The following is a 7,136-nucleotide window of genomic DNA, read 5'->3' as shown; positions in this document are numbered from 1 at the left end:
GTGCTCCACACCCCAGCCTTGCTATTACACCCCAGCAATGGCAGACGTTCATATTGGCATGAAGACAACCAGGAGACACTTGTCCATATCATTTAATGACACATTCCTAGAGGGTAACATCAGTTATAGTTTTAATGTTAGCCCTGACTCTTGCTCTTTGCTGGCCAATCCAATTTGGGTATCGGGACAATTAGGTAGGATCTACAACCTGTGGGACAAGTATAACAGTCAACCTCACCAATGAAACTCCAGGTCTTTTTAATGACACCAACAGACCGGATTATATCTGCTAGAAGGACGGCTGTAATGTACAGACTAAGGGAGCAATCCCTCATTCTATTATGTTACTGCTTAGTGCCCGTGACCGTCAGGAAAATTCTTCATGTATGGTGATGACAGGTCCCTATTACTTTTTGTGTGGTTCTGCTGCTTTATAAGGTAGTGCCTTCTAATACAAAAGGTTTGTGTGCTTTAGAGAAGCTCGTACCTGCATCATACATTGCCGCTGATAGTGAGGATCTGCTATTAAGGAGGACAAGGGTCCAAGGCAGGACTTGCAGAGAACTGTTTTCATCTCACGATCAGACATGGGCATGGTTCCCAGCTTGGACTGGGTGGAGGATCGAGCTGATGAAACGGTTGAATAATTTCTGGTCCATTGTGGATGAGATGTTCAATGAAACTGCTGAAGCTGTAGGGAAATTACTCAAGATCAGAGACAAATGAAAACTTTAGTACTGCACTAAGATGGCACTATATTTTCTTTTAGCTTCCAAGGGGGGTTCCTGTGAATTCATAGGAGAAGACTGCTGTACCTGGATAACAGACACCAGTGATAAGGTCCAGGCCCATATGGATAAGATAACTTCATTACAAGGCAGAGCCAGAGCTATAGCTAGCGAGGGTTGGAATCCTTTTAAAGCTTTGGGGGTTTTTGGGATTTTTTTTGTTCTACATTGGATCTTGATTGAAGGAAAAAGGAGTATATATACTTATGTTGTTCTTGTTTCTATTCCTCCTATATGCCATGGTGAAATTATCTTATTGTCTGAGTCACCCAAGCCTGAGCAGATGACCACATCCTTATCGCTGAGACAAGACGCCCTAAAACCCTACCCCTGCATCAGATGCCAAGGATCCCAGCCCGACCGCTGATCAACGCATCTCCTCATCTCATGATCTCCCTCTAAAGTCACCACCCAAAGAACGGAACCTATGTGTCAACATTTGTTTCCTTTTTGACCCGTTATCTTTCTTTTTAACTTTTTAAAATAGATTGTTTTTATGAACTGTTCTGTTTATTTGAAAGAAGATGATCAAGATTCATCGAGGGACACATGGGAGCATATGACAAAGAGGAGGGGCTGTTGTGGAAATTTTATTAATATTTTTGTGGACATTTTCAGGAAGTGTTTTATTTAAATTGCCATTATGTCTCCCAGTGTCAGTTTACCAGTAATTGCTATGCACAGCAAATATGGCTTTACCTGACATTGAGGAAAGACCTATAGTTGTTGAAACCTTACATTAAATGGAGACTGCATACCACTCACCTGATCTTATGAACGGTGGGCGCTCTGAGCGGCTACCGCTGGAGCGAACGCTTGTCTGGATCCATGGCAGTGTGATGCGAACTCCCTAGCACAAATGTATATCAGCCAGCTGGGGCCCCCGGTATTCACTGGCGAGAAATATGTTTGTGATGTGGAATTATTATCATTTTCATAAATATCTGCCCCATTACTGGAATAATGGCTGGTAGCGTTCTTTTATGCTTGATTTGCATGATTGAAAAACTGCTGCAAATTTTCCTTTGCAGATATCGTCCCATTGACTGGAATAGTAGCATAATCACTATCAAGTATGGCTTTTATGAACTATATTATATAGGATTCACTCTAACAGGTTATGATGGGAGTGCATGCTTATGAATTAGTGTGACCGAGTTCATGAGAATCCACAATAGTGTTTGGAAGCCATTTTTAGCAATTGTGCTTTGTTTCCCCTTTCACTTGACAGTTGGAGTCTCGCACACATGGCTGTGTTTCTCCATAAACATACACTCCGCCACACGCCATCACCCCTGTAAACCCCTTTTGTTCTCTGACTATAAAATAAACTAGAGCGCTGCCTTAAGCAGGACTGCTATGATGGAAACAGCGTGTGTCTGTCTCTCTGTTTGTCGCTGAGCACGCTAGGATAACTTTATACAAAAGAGCTGTACGTTGTACTTTTAAGTACAAGGCATTAATGGCGCTGGCACGTATTAATATCCAAAAGTGCGCTTTTCAGCGCACCGAGCACATTTCTCTGCTCCAAACTCCCTTAATTTCCATAACAGTTTTTAGAGCTGAGTCTTAGAGCAGAATATCGCCTAGATGTGAACAGAGCATAAAATGTAACTGAACTTTAGCAGTTCTGAAAAGAAGAGTGGGCAAATATTGCAAGGTCTAGATGTGTAAAGTTAGTAGAGACATCTCCCAACAGACTAAAGGCTATAATAAAGCAAAAGGTGCTCCAACAAAATACTGACATTAGGGGGTGATGCTTTTTCCAGTTCAGTGATTCTGATTATTTCTGAAATGTTAGTGTCATATCTTTCACTTGCACTATTAAATACAGCTGGATAAAACATAAACTGTGTCTACATTAAGGTGAAAAATCGTAAGGTTTTAGAACCACTTAAAAAGTAGCAGCCGATCAATAAGAGGGCGCAGGGCTGCCGCCCCCCTAATCTTCATGTTCCGCCTCCTAATCTAAATGCGGGGCACCGGACTCTAAGGCTTCTATGAGTACATGTGTAGCACCCTCCTACGTAGGTGCTATGTAGAGAGTATAGTTTGGCTCTGTCTGCCTATCAGAGGAGCAGCAGGCAAAATCTATATGGCTCTTTGCTTAACAGGGAGCAGGATCTGTGAGTTAGGTCTGCCCATGGTGCTCAGTGTGTAATTCATCTGGTCTGGGGAGTGTCCTCACTGGTCCAATAGGGAGGCATGTTGGACAGTGGAGGAAACCTGACCAATGGGTACACAGGCTTTCATACAGCCCCAGTTATTGGCACAGACTGGTCGTCTCGGTGCATTCTGGGGTGTGGTATAAAAGCCAGGAGCACATGTGCTCTGGGTCTTTGGCTGGTGAGCAGAGTCCCCGGAAGGAGGGTGGTGGCTGCCTCCTCTTCTGCAGCAGTGGGTGTATGGTCACAGGCAGTCGGCCTGGTGAGCCAGAAGGAAGGAGCTGAACCCAGAGGTCCAGGAGAGCACACTAGAGGAGTTGCGACACTGGAGAACCTGGAAAAACAGTATAGTGAGTACAGGGGATTGTGTCAAAGGGCCTGAACAGGAAGGGGGCCGCCCCGGAGTAGAATAGTCAGAGGACGGGTGTCAGCTGGTGAAGTGAAAGGGGGTACTAGGCGAGTACCCTGAAGATAGTCTACAACCAAGTTCGTTGTTCAGAAACTCAGTATCTACAATTCATCTAGTGGCAAGGTGAAATTCGCAGCCTGGCTGCATCTTCAGATAGAAGTCCTCAGAATTGTGAATAGTTCAAGTTCCGGAGTATCCCACTCTTCCCTTCTCCCATCTCTATTTAAAATAAAGCAACAAAACAACCCAAAACCCCTAGACTATTCATTGATTGAGCTGCAAAGTAAAGTGTTATGTTTCTGCATGCAGTTGCTAATGGTAACCCAGAGGGACCCAACAAGGTGAAGACTTCTGCAGCCCTCAAGGCTACACGTGATTAGAGCCTGAGGCTCTAAATGGCTTCAAAAAGGCTGGGCTGGGGGAACCCTGAACACACCCACTTTTGACATTGGAAATCAATATTCACCATTGTCTTCCGGCTTCCCCTCCCAGCCAATCAGGACAGGAGGCGGAACTTAAGACCAGATTAGCCGGGTGTCACGTACCTGGGAGGAGTCTGAGTTGACGAGGTCGGCCTCTCTTATATCTCCGGCCCAGACCCCACTGAAGGTGAGACAGAGGGTGTCAAAGGCCAGGAGGGACATGAGTGGAACATGCAATGATGTATGGAACAGGTGCAGCAGATAGCCAGGCAAGCACTCGGGTAGTTCTGAGAGACAAGGTTTGAGACAGAGTCAGAGTAGTAGGAAAGCCAGGGTCATCAACAGGCGGTGCAGCAGGGTAAAAAATCGTAAGCAGAGCCCAAGTCAGGGACGGAGCCGGGTCAGGTTTAGCAGAGAAGCAGAAGCAGAAGCAGAATCCAAGTCCAAGTTCAGAACAAGCCAGGTCAGCAACAGGGAAGCATACAGGTATCATCAGGTCACAGGAAACAGCTGAAGGTCAGTCAGCACAGGAAACAGGATTGAACTTCCTTTAAATAGCCTGTCTGGCACCACGCCCATTAGTCATTCTTCTGGGAATAGCCTGTGCACGGCCACGCCCCAGACGTCTCACAGGGATTCCCTGACACCGGGAGGAGAAGCCGGGGAAGCCGCGACCTGGATGGGGTAAGTACGGACCTGGCAGGAGGGTTTGTTTACCGCCCCCCCCCCCCCCCCCAAAAAAAAAATGGAGCACCAGCCGCCACTGACTTTAAATACTTAGGGCCTAAAACATGAATGAAAGATAAACTCTGACCCTTAACTTTCTGTTCTTTGGAGTGTGCACTGAGGTGTGCATGTGTACAATTATGGCATTTGACAGGTGCTGAGATGAATTGACATCCGTGATCATGTACCAGAGTTAAGTCATCCTCACCAGTTAATCAAGGTGGCCGAAGATGCTGAACCCAGGAGAAGACCAGGTGAAGATGTTGGCACCATTGAGGGAGCTTGCAGACATTCCATCGCTGGTGTGGAGGTACAGTAAGTATAGTGTAATTTAGTTCCATTTTAGGCCTCATGCACACTGGGCATTTAAGGCAGTATGCATCCAAGGATAAATGCCTGGAACACAAAGTTCTGGCATTCCAGACACTGGTCCCTGGACGCTTACTTCCCTACATGTTAGTACCAGCCCTAGAGTTCTGTAGGTCGTCGGGAGCAGGGCTGGTCTGTGTGCCTGTGCCTTCCACCCGAAACATCAGGATCTCATGCCAGGGACTAAACGCCAGTGTGTATGTGATCGAAGGTGTTATTTTAAGAAGTACTATCTCCTACTATCTATATCTCATACTTGTTCTAGTTAGAGATGCAAAAATCATTAAAGCCCTTGGAGGTTAAAAATAGCACCTTATGTATTCTACTCAGAACAGGTTCCCTGTAACAGAAATGTAAGAATTATGTAACCATTATTATGCTTTATGGATACTTGGGCAATGACCCTCCCACATGCATTTAGCTCTGTTTGGACCTTGATACTAATCCAGGAGCCACTACTGGAAATTTGGAACCCAGTACCAGAAGATGGCTCCTACAGTGTGATGATAGGCCTTTTCAACTCCAGTCTTCCATTACCCACAGAAGCCATATTTTGTGATTTTCCCTCAGAGGAAGTATCTGTTGTATAATTGCTAAGCTGGAAGTATAGATTATCCCCAGTGTAGAGTGAAGGAAGCCCTGAAAACATGGCCTGCACTTCTACTGGAGTTAAGAAACACTAACCCTTACCTGACTGATATACTGTATAACGAACATGGGAGCAGACACAGACATGTAATAGACCCATGGTCAAGAGATACAAAAGTTAAATGTGGGGGGTGGGCTGAAGGAGAAAAAATGTACAGTTAATAGGTGGAGACAGGATTTTCAGGGATCGTCTAAAAGTGGACAGAGTAGGAGAGAGTCAGGCAGATTGGGGAAGGGAGTTCAAGAGGGTGAGAGAGGCTCTGGAGAAGTCCTGCAGGTGAGCATGGAAGGAGGTTGCAAGGGAGTCATAGAGCAGGAGGCCTTGAGAGGAACAGGGGAGCAGTTTAGGGGATATTGTGAGACCAGGTTAGTGATGTAGCTGAGGGCCATGTTGTGGATAGCTTTGTAAGTTGTTGTTGTTAGTAATTTGTTGGGTGAGTGGAAGCCAGTGGAGGGATTGACAGAGAGGAGTATCAGACACTAAATGGTTGGTAAGGTGGATGAGTCTGGCAGCAGCATTTATGATGGACTGAAGGTGGGATAGTCTATGTAATGATAATCCCGTATGGAGAGAGTTGCAGTAGTCATGCCCAGAGATGACCAGGGAATGGATAAGGAGCTTTGTGGTGTCATTGGTTAAGAAGGGGCATATTTTAGAGATGCTGTGTAGGTTGAGGCGGCAAGCTTTGGACAGGGATTGGACATGGGGCCGAAAGGATAGTTTAGAGTCCAGGATTAGGCATGCAGGGATGAGTTGATATTTGACAGTAAAGTCAAGGGAAAGGGGCACGTGGGGGAGGAAATATTTTAGTTTTGGATAGATTGAGTTGGAGGAAGTGGTGTGACATCCAGTCAGATATGTCTGTTAGTACATCAATGATACATGAGAAGACTGAAATAGATGAAGAGGGGGTAGAGAGATAGATTTTGGTGTAATCAGCAAATAAATTATTCTGAAAGCCATGTGAGGCAATCAAATGACCCAGGGAGGAGGTTTATATTGAGAAATGGAGAGGTCCAAGAATAGAACCTTGGAGAACCCTGACAGGGAAAGGAAGAGGAAGTAAAATTGTAAGTGTAAGGCATATAACAAGATCCTAAATAAAATATTGTCCGTACACATGTAATGTTTGTGCTAATGTTTACAAGGCTACAATATATAGTGCAAATGTAATCTGTTGGTTGCATGGACATAGGTGGTTCCTGCAGCATTCTTCATTGCTAGGACACACTTGGCTCCTGTGGCTTGGTGTCCTTCATTTCTAGGATGCAGGTGACTATATGTAATGTTTGTGCTAACGTTTACATGCCTGCAGCGCATAGTGCAAAAGTTCCCTATTGGTTGCTAGAATGCAGGCAGACCCTGTGGCCTGACATCTTTAGTTGTTAGGATGCAGGCAGCGTCTGTGGTCTAGACTCCTTCGTTGCTAGGATGCAGGTGGCACCTGTGACCCAGAATCCATCATTACTAGGATGCAAGCGGCACCTGTAGCCAAGCGTCTTTTGTTAATAGAAGGTGAAAATAATCAGCGCAATCCCTATATAAATGATAAAAGTGATGAACACAAAGCTGCAAGCAATCAGTGCCAAACACAAAACACCCACAGTA

The 7,136-nt window shown here is 45.3% G+C and overlaps 1 pseudogene across 1 annotated transcript; it reads left to right on the top strand.

Moving 5' to 3' along the window:
- The first annotated feature begins 201 nt into the window (after positions 1 to 201).
- Positions 202 to 1,075, top strand: LOC309554524 (syncytin-2-like; annotated as a pseudogene). Its single transcript has one exon. The product of its transcript is annotated as a syncytin-2-like (transcript).
- The last annotated feature ends 6,061 nt before the right edge of the window (positions 1,076 to 7,136 follow it).

Source organism: Pelophylax lessonae (assembly GCF_965119305.1).
Source record: "Pelophylax lessonae genome assembly, chromosome: 4".
NCBI lineage: Eukaryota > Metazoa > Chordata > Amphibia > Anura > Ranidae > Pelophylax > Pelophylax lessonae.
The sequence above is the reverse complement of the archived record's forward strand: the minus strand, read 5'-3'. Positions and strand labels throughout refer to the sequence as shown.